The following is a 16,114-nucleotide window of genomic DNA, read 5'->3' on the forward strand; positions in this document are numbered from 1 at the left end:
TGAATTCATTTTTAATCTATATAACATTTTTATATGCTTCCCATTACTCACTTTACGCCATTAGGAAAGCACTGAATCTTTAAAGAGAAACTTCCTACAGCTAAAAAAGACATTAAGGGGGAAAAATGCTGGGAGCCACAGTGACAGGTACAGCTAAGCTTGCATCCTTCGGTTCCCTGGAAACCAGTCAAACACTATCTCATCTTGCAATGGTTGTGTCTGATCCTCTGCTTCAGACATCTTCCTAATAATGGCAACTGCAGAGGTGACTCTCTGCAAATAAGGGCTTGCAGCCACTGGGCATCCATCACATTTCTCCAGAGCAACATTAGACCACCCTAATGGGTACTCCCGTCTTCATTATGATATTAATTCTCTAAATTTCCAAAGTGATTTCATTTGTAATATGACAAAGGCTGGCTGCTCAGGAGACAAACTGTTTTCATCCCCCTCCTGCATGCTCACAAAGCCTTACTCTCTTTAGTCTTTGGGGGAAAAGGAATTTGATACCATCAGATCTCTTGTGATACACAAGGCCGGCTAACAGCTACACCACCTGCCAGCACTTCATGCCTGGCCATCCAGCCTGAAGCTTTCTAAAGGGATGGTTGATGAGTGGAACATGGATGTTGGTTTGGAAAGAAACTGTATGGGGAGAAAACAGTGGCAGAATAAAAAACTGCATGGAAGCTAACTGGGATTTGAGGGTAACAGAGAGAAACTAGAAACAGAATCAAATGCAATGGGGATGGTTTCATAGATTTTATCTAACACTGTGTTTTTTCTCCTTTGTACATTGCAGTCTTTGTTGTGGCTACAAATTCCAGGGTTGCCAACTGTATACAACCTCCAAAATACAGTAATTCATTTTCCTTTCAATATGTTAACCTCTATGGACTTTAATTCAATCTACCCACATGAAAATCAGGTTATTTTCTACAGTGTTTACTAGATATGAAATTTACCAAAAAAATCCTGTCTTGATCAATATTGAGGATTTTCCACTCCCTGATCACCATTGTTTCTAACTGAATTTTGCATTATGGATAGAATGTCTGGAATTGATTGACAAAATGCTAAAGTTTCTAGATGTCCAACACTGGTCAAAATAATGAAGCAGATTAAATTTTTCTTTGTTTTCACCTTTCTTGCCTTTTCTTCTGGCACCTTTTGCTCTTACCTTAACTGCTGATACCTATTTTGTTACAAAAAAAAAATCGTGTTAGAAAAGCCAAGATAAATGTTCTTATTTTTGAATAATAGTTTACTATTATTTAGTAATCCAGTACCCTAATTGAAGTAGCATAGTTTAGTTTTAAATATCAGCAAAAACTGAGTTTTAAAGTGCATGAGCTGGACTGTAGACTCCAAACAGTTTTAATATTTTATATTATTTCATATATTTGTATTAATTTTTAAGAATTTGTATCTGTATTTGTATCCATATATGTTCAAACACCTTGTGTCTTTGCAGGGCATATTTAGGTCATATCTCATTATTGCAAATTTTTTTTGACTATTCCTATCACTGACCTAAAATTTCAGGATATTTACTGTAGCTCAGAATCTCTAGGCCATTATTAGATTTAGAAAAAAGATATGTCTATAGCTTTTTTATTTGACTGGATTTCCTTTAGATTTTATTATTAATGGAATTGAACAATATACATTTATATAGGTTGCTATTATAAATATCAAATAAAGATGTATAACTTTTTAACAAAATAAAGCAACTAATTGGGAATAATAAATTTTGCTCCCTTTCCCAAACTATAAATTCTTCAAAAAGAAAAAGTTATTTGGAGCAAGAGAACATTACTAGATATTTCATATCTTATTGTGGGGCAAATTGCAGAATTTCCAGAATCTCCTGCCTACCCTTAGTTCATTTACAAATCAATAGGTGTTTACTACTGCAGCCTCACATGGCCCCTGGGATATGGGTGGAGAGATGATGGCCGATCTCTTCTCTCCTCTGTTCTGGTACATAATTGGTCTGGTGTCTGCCAGTCACCAAGGACCCGCCAATGGAGTTTCTCCCGGGAGGTGCAGGCAGAAATTAGCGCACTAAGGCCGGCAGAGCACAAGCTGTGGCTGTAGGAGATGGATGGGGTAGGCCCTACCTAGTGAATTTGAGCAAGCTTTGAGCAGTAAAAAATGGTTTCTTCCACCCTACCCTTTCCCTTGATTTATTTCAGTTTTACCAGTTTCATAGGTAATTTGCCCTAGGCTGGGAACACCCTTCCCTACAGAGCTACACTCATTTCTGTTTTTCAGTTTAACATTCTATCCTATACATTTCTTAAAGTTTTTTGCTTTCTTGGTTTTAAAAATAGATAGTATTCAAAACTAAGCTTTATTTACTGAACTTAAAACGTTACCATGCTCCCCTTTAGAAATTGAGAGTTGTTTTTCTCTGACAATTCGATTTCTAGGATAAACCATATCTCAAGTTGTAATGTTTTGCTCCTCAAGATTTACAGAGGATAAAGGGTATGCACTGAAATTTAACATGAATTATATGAATATTTGCAAAATCAAACTGTTCCCCAATTACCAGTGTCTAATTTCAAATGGCTCTTGCATACAACTTCCATGCACTTCTGACTTCACTGCTGCTAGAAACTTGACCGAATCCTGTTTCCTTCTTAGTCTGTTCTGTAGCACTAGAACTTCAGAATCCCATGCCATGATGGCAGCATGAAACCTGGTGGTGTGGTGTATTGGGGAGGTCACACCACAGAGATTTCCAATGCCATCGGAGGGTGTTCATTATGGGAGAGGTCTTTCTTGGGTCTCAAGTTGAAACAAAATAGCTGAGTTACTGTTCAATCATTAACATTTTATTGAGACCCTACTATGTGCAAAGTGGACCTTCCCCTCCCAATGTTCTCCTCAGGATGTAGTATGGATCACTATATTCAAACGATTGGGATTATACATGTCCATAACATATACCTAAGGCTTAAAGCTTTTGCTGTTGGATTATTGTGGATGAATGACATTTACTACAATCTAAATAAAATATAAGCAAATGGAGGATTATCAGGCCTCTGAAATCTGACTGAAACTCTAAATTAAACATACACCCTCTGAGTTCAAGGGTCACCTCTTAATTGTATTTTCATTATCTATTTTTAGCATATAGTAGGAGTTCAATATATATCCATTGAACAAAGCTAAAGCTGTGCCAAGATCCATAGCTGAAATATTTCCATTAGTTTACAGTATAGAAATTCAAACCGATGGTTTGGACAATTTATGTCATTAATGGAGATTATGCAAAGAGTAATAGCATGCTGTTATGTTAGCAGGAAAATACATAGCATATTTTAATAGCATTTTGTATGGTGATAGGAATTTTTAATGATTAATAATTTTAGGCCTAAGCAAAATAACTGCCCAAATTATTTTGAGTTACTCTTGCAAATCAAATTAACTTCAAGAACCCTTTACAATTATTTCTATATTTCTGTTTTTATAACTGATTCTCACCTAATATATTTGAAGATATTAATTCATAGAAATGCTTTCACTTAAAAATGAGCAAAGAAACCACAAGTGACTGTTCTTAATAAAATGGCATAGTAGACATACACAAGCTGGAATCAAGATGGACTTACCAGTCCAGTGACCCTGCATGTCCTTAGCCAGCTGCCAGAGAGTTGGGCTCCTCTTTCTCATGACTGCCATAGACAAAGATCCAGAACAGGGTTTAGACTTACCCTAAGGGGTGTGGATTCTTAGGCATCGTCTTTATGATCCATCAGACCTCATGAACCCTTTTAAAAACATTTGTGAATGCCCTAAATTCATCTAACCCTTCACAATCACAAACTGGAGTTCAGGGTATTAGGCACAGACAGGAACAACTATGTTAATGTAGAGAAAATCAGCTTTTCTGATCCAACGTGCTTTCACATTTCTGGAGCCAATGAGTGATGGCATGGTGGATGCATTGAGGGAATGTTGAGCCTCTCGTAGTCATTGGGTGTTAGACCATAACATGGGAAATAACAAGTCTCAGAAGTAGTTTTTAATTTTTGAAATTCACTAGTACAATGTGGTAATTACAATGTGATATATACAATGTATGTGAGAGTATTAGTCTAAAAATCAAGAACCTTCTGTTCGAGTTCCAGCTTGACCAAGAAATGGCTCTTTGTCCATGGACAAGACACTTCATTCTTCAGAGCTCTAGTTTTCTTACTATTCGAAAGAGGAAATTCATGTAAATAATCTCTCAGATCTCTTTAAAATTCTAAAATTATTTCTATTTTATGAAACAAAATGAGGCTTCCTTAATTACTGATTTAAAACCATTACTTTTTTTAAAAAATAGAATGTTCATTGCTATATTATTTTAGAAATACTTGCAAAAGAAATATGATCCTATTTTATATAATCCTGCCATTGTTTGTTAGTCATTGCTGCTATTTGAAGTAACCTTAGGATTTTTGGTGAGAGAGTTTTCTATGAGCGTATTTTTTTTCAAAAGATATTTTCCTATCTATTATCATTGTTGCACTGGTAACAGAAGCATCAAGTCAAGTTGTAATCGTGAAAGAAGAGTTTGAAAATTACTGATTTTTTTCACAATTGTTTAAAAACACTAAGTAAAAATACTGACAGAATTAAGTAGGAAATCATTAGTAATTTTTGTCTTACCTCAGCTGAAAATCTACAAGCATTTACTAGAGTTAGGAGCTCTTACCTGCCTAAAGATAGAGCTCTCTCTAAGAAGAGGTCTGTGTTTGCCTGGAAAGTTCTTCCCCCAGATATCTGTGTGTTTCAGTCTATCACTTTATTCCATTGTGTGCTGAGATGTCAACACGTCAGAGAAAATGTTCCTGATACCCTGTCAAAAATAGCAGCCCCTGTCATGCACAATCTCCTTCTTCTGCTTTTATTTTTCTTTACACAATATTTATCACCACCTGAAATGTATTTTGTGGTCGATGTGCCCTCTCATCCCCACCAGGACTGGAAGCTCTATGCAAGCAGTCACGACGTATCACCAGCAGTCACCAGTGCCTAGGACAGTCCTTGCATTTAGGAGCAGTTCAACGTGCATGGAATGAATGAATGCCTGTGAAAACATTGGTGGTACACAGAATCAGTCAAGTGAAGGAATATACCGGTAGAAGGTAAAGACTAACATGGAATAAGGAATATTTCTTGCATTAAGGAAAGTTTAAGCCCCATGCTAGGCTTACCAATTTGAATGTCTACAGGAACCAAGAAGTTAACTAAATATGTGGGTAGAAAGAAGGGAGCAATAAGAACTGTTGCAAACTGGAAAATGCATCCATATCTAAAGAAATCCACACATTTCAAACACCTGGAAGCCAAAACAAACACAGCTCTGTGCTATATTTGGCTCATGGGTCACATGCTTATAACGTGTGCTAGGAAACCTTTGTGGAACAGGGCAGGTAGGAATGACCTTGTGCTCTATTATGAAGGGAACAAAATGTAAAGCAAAATAAATAAAACCTGAAATGGAAGCCACTCGAAAATTTGAATAGCTATTGATGTAGAAGGTCACCAAGAAACAGAACTTGCGCCCCTGGATATTGAGCCTGATAGGGACATCAGGGTGTGTATCAATAATTAACTTGATAATTCCGGAGACCAATATTTAATGTGATTCTAAGCATGCACTATAAATCACCATCTTTCAAGCTATACATCCCTCACTTCTAGAGGAAATCTCCTTTGTCTGCAATCAGATTCCTTTCAGAAAATGAGATCATTACAGAAATCATATTTCTGACATTTCTTTTTAAAGCAAAATGACAAACTTGCACATCCTAATCGCCATCTAGGCTTCCACTGCTGAGAATTGCTTAAGGTTTCTTATGACTTCAGGAAGTCGTTGCTAAGAGTGCAGTATTGAAAATAAAACATACAGGTACGCAGAAATTCAGTTAGAGGCAAGTTTTTGTTCAAAGAGACATGCTTCATTCCAGAAAGCTGTGCTGACTTCAAGGTACTCACTACACTGTTTGAAGCTACTTTAAAACCTGGTTTTTCCTCTGCTTGTTTATAATTGCTCCAATTTCATCTCACCAAGTAATAGTTGTTCAGCTGTCTAGTTTACCTTTTTCCCATATCTAGCTTGGCTTCAGAGATAAATCCAGCAGATAGATGATAGATAGATAGATAGATAGATAGATAGATAGATAGATAGATAGATAGATAGATAAAGATAGGTAGATAGATGATAGAACTAGAGATAGATAGATGATAGATAGATGGATAGATAGATAGATAGATAGATAGATAGATAGATTGATTGATAAGATAGGTAGATAGATAGATAGATAGATAGATAGATAGATAGATAGATAGATAGATAGATAGATAGATAGATAGATAGATAGATAGACAGACAGACAGATAGATAGAGATCACCTTAGGTTCAAGGAATACTGTGCTTAGCCCTCCAGATATTTTGTGATTCTTGGGCCATAATGTCTGCCCTGGTAGTTAATACCAAAGCTTAGCTTGCAGGCCAACATGGAAATAGCAGATTCCAAATCCTCTGCCTCCTTCCAGGCATCTGAAAGTAGAAAGGAATTGGTAGTAGAATTCTCTTTCCTTTCTATTCATCTTTCTCCCCTGACAGTCATCCAGTTCTAGGGATACGAAGGCATATCTGCTCAGGCATATCTTTTCTTAACTAAACAATAACAAAGATAGTCAAAAAAGGTGGGATAAGATCTCAGTATTTAACAAGGCAACTGATGTTTCAGTTCAATTCAGCAGACACTTACTGAAAGCCCCTGATGTTCTAGCCACTGTGCTTGGCCTCTGCTGCCAAGGGGTTTACAGACTAGAGGGGCGGATGTCAGGCCCTCGGAGCACATTACATGCACAGTCGTACAAAGGACCACCAGGCCAGATGTGGCAATAGGAACTTTATATTTGGCCATTAGGTAGATTTTTCTTCTTAGATTTGTATAGTTGTATAACATTATGCTATGTATCCTATTTTTTAATTTAAAAATTCCATATTTTTAACAATATATCCGTCTGAAATTCCAATTTAGATATTGACAGGAAGGAAGGGAGTGGTCAAAGGTATGTGAGAGTTCCTCTCTACATGTGTTCATCAGAAAGGGTGGGGTTTGTAGTGTTCCTCAAAGTTTATTTATCTTTGAGGAAAAGTAAATTCCCTGGGGAGTCTAGTTTCCCAGAGTTCAAACCTGGAAACTATTAGCAGACATGCTGATCTTAGCTGTCCTGAGGGTATTGGGAGAAAAGGGTGTGTCTCTGGCACTAAGTATGGATGTACAGAGCTCCCATCAAATGCTGACATTGTGCAGGAGCAAAGACAGGCAGCAGATACCTGGGAAGGAAAATGAAGGCTGAGGGAAGCCCTTGTGAACGGTGCATGGGGTCCATCATGCAACTATGCACCTGACGTGTTTATAGGTAGCCAGAGAGAAAAATGTGTGATCGCCAAACTAGGCACACATTCCCTCTCAACCCAAACTGAAGCGGAGCTCCTAAGACATCCGTGCTTATGGGTCAGTTGACATACACCTGGGGCTCTGTCCGTAGGAAATAGGAATGTGCATAACACCTTAAAATTCAGGGTCTGTGGTGGGTGGAACGAGACCCTCCTTCTTGCTTCTTCTTTTCTCTTTTCTCCCTCCTCCCTTTGTGAATTTATGATTCAGATATTGTTCAAACTGACTTCAAACTCTGTCATTTCTTCGTGGCTGTTTTATGCCTGTTCTTGGATTTTCATCTTGTCCCTGGGTCTAGAAGTGGTGGTATATCATTCTGTTAAACCACTTTAACTGTGCCGAATCTGTCGGCTTGGGTAACTTCAGCGTGGCAGAGCTGAACCACATTCTGAAATGATGCACTGGATCTTTTCTGCAAACATTAAAAAAAAAAATCAGTTCCATAAACTGTACAAATGCTACATTAAAAATACAGGGCTGCAGAGTTTGACATTGAAGCCTTTAATTATGATTTTGTTTAAATTGCTAAAATACTAGTTTTGGGGGTGCTTCTACAGGCAGCTGGTATAAATGCAGGTTAAATACTGCTTGATTAATGTTTCTTATCTCGTCTTTTTCTTTTATCATTAGGTACTCTACTTGTTCTGTTCCCCAATTAATGACTACAACTTGCTGTATGTGATTATAACGTATATGTTAGGGTTATTTAGTCTTTGCTGTGTAATCTTCAGAACCATGTAATAAGAGGGCAATTATCTCATCCTAAATGTGTATAGCCATAGAAAGAACCTGGAAAATACACTTCTCTCTCTTCCTCTTTGTTCCTGTCTCTCTCTCTCTCTCTCTCTCTCTCCCCCAAATTTGCATGTTTGTCTTGAGATAACTGACTTCTCAGAGCGAGATGATGATTAACCAGCTTGGCTAGGATCTATGTCTAACGGCTTGTCTCTAGCACTGAATGACAAAGAGCTCCCAGAGCAGTTTAGTAAAGTAGTTTGGATAATACAGATAACTATTAGAATTGCCCTATTAGTATAGGGCATCGACAACCTGTCCCTTGAGTACATTTTAGGACATGTGTCGGAGTATGTAACTTAACTGAATTCTGGACAGAACTGTGTAACCAAATCAGTTCATTGCCAAACTTCGTTGTGAATATAAGATTAAAACCCTCAAGGTTTAAATGATAGGTTCCTTGTCAAATGTACTGTGCTTTAAGTCTGAAGGGTCAAAAGACTGTGTTTGTCTAAGTCGTCATGAAAACCCTACCAGTGGCCTTCAGAGCAGTGCTCTGCTGGTGGGGCACCCTCGGGGTGTACTGTGGTGCTGTCTGAATGGCACAGGAAAGATGTTGATAAAAGAAGTGGAAGGAAAAGATGTTTTGGTTGTTTGTTTAAAGTCAGTAGAGGCTTATTTGTGTGTGTGTGTGTGTGTGTGTGTGTGTGTTTAATCTTTATAGCTTCCTTGTGGCTGGTCTTTTGCAATCATACATGGATCTTATGCGTCAAAAAAGTAAATCATGTGAGTAATGTCTAAAAACTCCAGAGAATGAATTCTGGCTTACGTGGCCACTGTGACAAGTCTAAATTGTTCTGTGTTTGGAAAGATGCTCTTGCTCACCTGGGAGCTGTACAACTGGCAGGCCTCTGGCAAGCCTTCCGTAGAAGGGTTTCATCCCATTGCAATGTGAGCAGAGAGGACTGCATTTCTCAGGTTTAACTTCTCAGATTACATGAGTCTTTGAGCCTCCAACGGTGAATATTATAAAGTATCACTTGAAGGTGGGCAGTTCAGAGAGAAATGTATACATCAATATTCTCAATAACTCTTAGCCAAAACAGAATCTCTGAATGTAAATTATAATGAAATAGGTTCAATAAACTGTGTTATGCAGGAATGCATCTGTTAAAAGCCATTTATATTAAATTTTGGTGACATTCTGTCAATTGGCAATGGGTGGGTGTATCTGATTTATTATTTAAATTATGTTGCATCTTGGTTAATATTAGAATTTCAGTAGTTTGTATTTCCTGTGCATGCAATAATAAGGGGGAACAGGTTTAGGGTGTATTAGATGGCAAATGAAAGCCACTCTGATAGTAATCATTTCTAACAGATAAGCCATGAAGTAGATAATTTACACTTGGGTGATCCGTAGATTACTAGAAATGACTGTAGGTGGATGTGCTTAGAATTCCTGCTTACATGTACATGGCTATCAGGTTGATTCCTGAAAAGGAATGTCAACAGATGAATAATGTTGTGGTAAGTGAATGTTACCTGGGGCCAAAGGACTTAGATTTGAACCCAACTCTGACCTTGCTAGTGTTTTTTTTAATTTTGAATAAGTCTTCAGAGCCTCTGTTTCAGTTTCTCTGTCTATTATATGAAATAATATAGTTGCCTTTCTTATCTAATGTGTTTTGTATTCTGAAGTTATTTAAGGATACTCACAAAGATCAGTAAGACACAATCTTGGGTCACAAAGAGATCAATGGGTAGTCAGGGAGCAGACAAATAAACCAGCAATTTCACCAGTGCAGGAAGAGTTATGAAAGATTGTTTTGAGTACTTCCATCACATGTCTTGAAATAATATATATTATATATCTTACATATATATATATTATATACCGATACAGACATAGATACAGATAAAGATATCTTACTGGACAATTAAATCCTTAAACCAGGTCATGTATAATTTACTTTTGAATCATCGGAAACTAGTTCAGGCTTAGCCTGTAACAGTTACACAAAGCATTTTTGTAGAATGAATGATTCTTAAACCACCCAATTTACACAATTGTTGGTGACGAGGATGGGGAAATTTGGACTTAGAATCAAGTACTGTGTGTGCTGCTGGGTCAGCACCAACCTTACACGTAGGCAGAGAAAGGTGTTTAGTGAGGTTCTATTTCTAATATACCTAGCATAGCATCTGGCACAAGCCCACTAAACAGAACTCTTAAATGCTCTATCACATAGGAAGCAGAAGGCATCAGAACACCCAAAATACAACTCCCACCATTGTGTCTTACTTACTGGTGGGTTGGAGTTACTACCATTAGATGTTGACTCTGACAATTAGGAAACTGCATCTCTGGAAGTCTCATTGACATGTTGCTATCCCAGGGGAACCATAAAACTTTTAAACTTTGGTGAATCCCTAACACTGTAGTATGAATTAATTTTTGATGTTAGCGAACCTAGTATCAAAACCTGGGTAGTATATGATCTATAATAGGAAAGCTTGGTAAGAAAGGAAGAAAGAAGGAAAGTGTAAACCAGAGCCCTGTTAAGGAAAGCCTGACCCTTTAGGGTAGAGCCTAGAGTGGCGTGGGGTTCTCTCTTCAGCCAGGATCTTCCCGACACTACTGACGCTCTGAACTCAGCACCTGGCAAAGTTCTGCTGTGGAGTGGCGAGAGGAAGCTGATGGCAGCCTTCTGGGCTGTTTCTGTGAATCTGCCGAGTTAGAGAGAGAGGGTAGAGAAGCTTCAGGGGCTGAATTCCATCCCTCCACAATAAGAAGTGAGAAATAAGCTTAAGAATGCATCAGAGTAGGACTTTGAATAGGGATTAAAATGACCACATTTGTACATTTCCTTCCCTGTTCCTAAACTTCCAGGGGCAGATGTCAACTGCTGAGCTGGAGGAGTTGGTATGGGGCAGGAAGCAAGTAAGAGGGCCTCTGTAGATGCTTTGATGCCGTGCTTCCCCTTGCAAGCCGATGTCACTCATTTAGGCATCCTTGTGGAGGAAGAGCTGTGAGGCTCTTACACGGGGAATGCTGAAACAAAAAATGTCAGCACGCACATTAAATATTGAGTGGAAGTCAAATAATAGTCATGAAGATTGTTAGGTAAGTCTAAGGAACAAAACTCCAAAGGCACAGGTAGAGACAAATCCTATGCTTTTCATATAAGATTTAGCAGTGTGTGATTTTTTTCAGTGCTGGGGAATAGTCCATTTTATTGGAGTATTTGCAGCAGATACATGAATGGCATAAATAACGTATTACAATTTGCCATGGAGATCTTACTATCCCAATTAAGTGTCTGTTTAGTTAGCACATTCTGAAGCCAGTAATCCTTCTAAGGCCTGGTGATATTTCATGGTAGGTCAGTCAATAACCCATGTCCCCAGCCTAATTGCCCAGGGGCTCTATCCAGACTCCTAGCCAGAGGTTGGCCTTGGCAAGTATAAACTTATGTTTGTTAAATGCAAGCCTCATGATCTCTGGAAGGCTTTAGCAATAATCTTCCTGCCCATTGCACAAATTTACTCCCCGTAAATGCCAGTGATCATGGTGTAGACAAGCATGTGCTCCATTCCCATGATTTTACTTGGAAACTAAACTTCCCATCATCTTCTAAAGCCTTGCTCTCTTTTCAATGTTAGCATTTTGTTAAGGTAAATGGAATTAGAAGTAGAAATAAATCAGTTTAATCCCACATGATGCATGCTTTTTCATGAGTACTTCAGTCATTGTTACATGAAACAATGGAAAAATGAGCATGCTAATTTGCAGTGCGACTGAAAAATTCTAAAAAAATATTTGATTTTAATTCTAAGCATTTGTCTATGTTATTTAGAAATAAACATTTTTAGATTACTCAGTTCTGAGTCGAGAGCTGAATGACACATTTTCTCTAATAATGTTTATTCTAAAGAGAAAGAAATTCTTGTACACATGCGTATATACACATAGATACACACATTTTGTAGCCTTCAAGCATAAATTCAAGTGTAAAAGCATCTAATTCATCTCTCAATACAGTATATCAGTGTAAGAAAGGTCTGGATTTTATATGAGTAAATTAATTTTTATTGTGAAAAAAATAATCAAAATAATTGCTGAGGATGTTTCCCAATATTTACCAGAAATTAAATTTCATGAAAACATAACTGATTCTTAAAAAATAAAGCCTGCATGAGAGTTATAAATTCCCCTAACTGGTATAGGTAGTAAAGAATCTATCTTTAGAGTTACTTTGAAATTATCATTGGGTTTGCTATTATTTTGAAAAGTGAATATAGATTACAATCACACTTATTTGCCACAAATTTCTATTTTAAGAAAAGAGTAAATGTACTCAATTGGAAACAACATAAACCCTTAAAGAAAAGCTTTACAATAGTCTTTACTTAACTGAAAAAATGTTTCCAGGCTGCTGTGTAAGGTTGCATAGTTTGTGTACTGCACAAAATCAACAGGTTGAAGGTTCATGTGGAGCTCCAAACTGAGCCTGTTCCCCAACTGTTCATACTTTTGCTTTCAGGGCTACAACCACCACCTTTTCTAAGTCCCATAAAAGTATCATATGGATACTACATTTTAAATTAAAGCTTAAGTTTTAGTTTTAAAGTCAGCCTCCTGAGACTATATTTTTATGATCCAATTAGGTCAAACTTTGAGAGAAGTAATGAGCAGAATGGGTCTAACAAATACAACTGTTTTCCTCCCGGCCCTCTTGCCTCCATTTTGTTGTCTTAAATCATGTTTTTGTGATTAAATAACAAGTTTAGTCCAGAAAAATTCAGCCAAGATTAAGGTTTCATTTTTATTCTTCACATATCGCCCCTAATAAAGGTTGAATAATCACATTTGGATAAAACTTTTACTTGTTTTTAAAATCAGAGTTTATAACAGGGATTTTTTAAAATTAATCCTTTTTTATTAATCATACAATTTAATAGTTTAAGCAATGACTAAAGATGTTTGAATCCAGATATATGCTATGAAATAATTTATTCATTTTTTTACATCCTTACTCAATTACCATTAAAATACATATTAAAAGAATAATATCATGAGTTATGGTTGAGTTCTGAGATCTGTATTTATATTTATCTTAGAAATAGGTAACACTTTGAATTATGATAATGAGTAAAATATAGTATCTGTGCTGAGGGAAGTTGACAATAGCAATATGCCCTAACACTACAAGAAGGGGAATGGATTTCAGGGTATAGAGTTGTCACTGTTAAATTGTTAAATCTGTTAACTGAAAAATTGTTAAAACTGTTAAATCCAACAGTGTGTTCAGTGCTTAGATAGGGCTTATTGAAAGGGCTATTTTTTTAAACTTTTTTCTTTTATTGAGGTATCGTTGATGTACAATTTTATATTTGTTTCAAATGTACAACACAGTGGTTCAACAGTTACCCGTATTATTAAATCCTCACCCCATCTGGCTACTGTCTATCAACACAGAAAGATGTTACAGAATCATTGACTGTAGTCTCCATTCTTTACTACTGTGCAAGGGCCATTTTTTAATTACAAAACGTCAGGGTTAAAAGGAACCACATTTACCTTCTAGTGTCTATCATTGAAGTCAGGAAAACTTTCTATTGTATCTCTGACAAATTGTGCTTGGATCCTCCCTAAGAAAGTACAATTGGTTCATAAGACTCTTAATTCTATTACTGAATAGATGTAATGTTTGTATAATTCTTTCTTTTGGCAGAAACTTGTAACTTCTCCCCAGTTTTTATTCGCAACTTCTTTCTTATATAACTAGTCACCTCTCACTCCTCTGCCAACCCACTTGACTTTTGTCTGGGCTTATAGCTATGTATCTAGAGACCATATTTCCAAACTACTCTAACAGTTAGGTGTGCCCATGTAATGAAATTTGGGTCAGTGGGATGTGAGATAAATGGGATGACACTTCCCGGTAATCTCTTTAAAGACAAGGCTGTATGTCCTGAATATTCTAGTAGCCGGGCATAGTGACAGCTTTGAATTTAGAGATGGAACCATATTTAAAGGGCTGGGTTGGTTGTTCAGTTTGAGCACTTGGGTGACATCTTAGAGCAGAACTTTTCACCTGCCCTAAACCACCTCCTATCATTGACCATTCCATCTTGTTTCATGTTACTGTATTTTGGAGTTTCTCTGTTGCAGCAGTTCAGTCTAGACCTTGACTAATACATTTACATGTGGAAAAATCTGTCTTCTCTTAATTTCTTCTATTGGTTCAAGTTATGGCTTATAGAATTATGTAGGATTAGTATATTCCCTCTTGAATATGATATTGCTTTGACTATTGCAGGATAATGACTATCTGCTACACATTTATTTCTTTTCTTCTTTTCTATCTAAGTCTTCATCAGACTTTATCCATTCCTCAAATGGTGGTATGATACCTTCCTTAATCTGGATACCATATTCCCCCTAACACACCCTGGCTTTGGTGCTCTGTCACATCCTCAAGGGTCAGGCATCCCCTATAATAACGTCCTGTGGTGAAAACTTCTATTTATCTCTGTTAAGTTTCATCTTATTGATTTTAATCCCTCATTTCAGCAAGCTGAGATAATTTAGAGAGTGAAGACTTTAATAAGACCATCAGAAAATGCAAACAAGTCGTTTGACTCCTTTCCCAATAAACTGAAGGGCTGTTATACTCATACTTCTTCATATAAATGAAATGTTCAGTGTTTAAAATAGGGGATTTTACTCTATTGCTCTTTCTATGAATACTCAGTGCCAGCCGCTGCAAGCCTCTTATAAGTATTAAGTCATATATTACTCACAATAACCCTATTATTATTCCCATTTTACTGATGAGTAAACGAGTCTTTGAGGGAAAGGATGACTTGTCTACACAGGTATAAAATAGCATAGCCAAGTGCAAACCAAATTGTTATGATGCCCAAGTTTAATTAACCACTAGACAACTGCTACTTGATGTGCCTCACTTTCTGCTAAGTATAGGCTTCTTCCTTAATCAAAGCTTCTGCATCTAGAAAGGATAAGGCATATGTGTAGCTGTCATCACAAAAGCATATGCTTTTCTGTCTCTATTTTGCTCATGTTCTGAACTTAAGAACAAGGGAAGAAAAAATTCTTTTCTGAATCAAATGATTCAGAAAAACATCTATCTTAACTATTAGGCTTGCTTTACACAGAGATGATGCTTGACTCTTCTTGCTCTACTGAAAACATACTATGTTCTACTTCATGTCTTTTTACAACATACTTTTCACAACTGAATTTGATCCTTTAAAAAGAGGTCTGGTTCCTTCTGTTGATTTCATATTTTTGTTCCAGCTAGAAAAACACCATTATGATTCTCAGGATCTCAGTTGGTTATCTAGAAGATTTAATGATTTTTGCTTGATGTCTCTATTCTTTGATGAGGAGGCTAGGAGATTTCTCCTCCTCCAGGGATACTGGCCAGCCCCTGGGGTTGATGTGAAGCATGCGCCATTCGTGTTTAGGGGTCCTACCTCTACATCAGACAGTTCCCCAAGTTCTGTCAGTCTGATCACCTGCCCTTTAAGCCAGCCCTAAATCTGTCCTTATGTTCTTCTCTCCTGAAGTTTAAGGAAGAAAAGTGCAAACTAATGAATTATGGATGTCTTACTTGGGACATTTATGTGTTGGGGATTTTAAAACTTTGCATTACCTTCTTGTAAAAATGGAAATTGTTACTGTATAATAGCAAAGAAAAATATTGAGTTCAAAGAAAGTTTACTAATCATCTGTTTCAACTTCCTCATTTTATAAAAGAAGAAATCGAGTCCTGGAAAGCTTAAGCGAATTACTCAAGTTCATATAGACAGGAGACAAACTGGAGCAATAAGACATTTGCTATATCCACCCAACTCTATCATATGAACAC

Source organism: Manis pentadactyla, chromosome 8 (genome assembly GCF_030020395.1).
Source record: "Manis pentadactyla isolate mManPen7 chromosome 8, mManPen7.hap1, whole genome shotgun sequence".
Lineage (NCBI taxonomy): Eukaryota > Metazoa > Chordata > Mammalia > Pholidota > Manidae > Manis > Manis pentadactyla.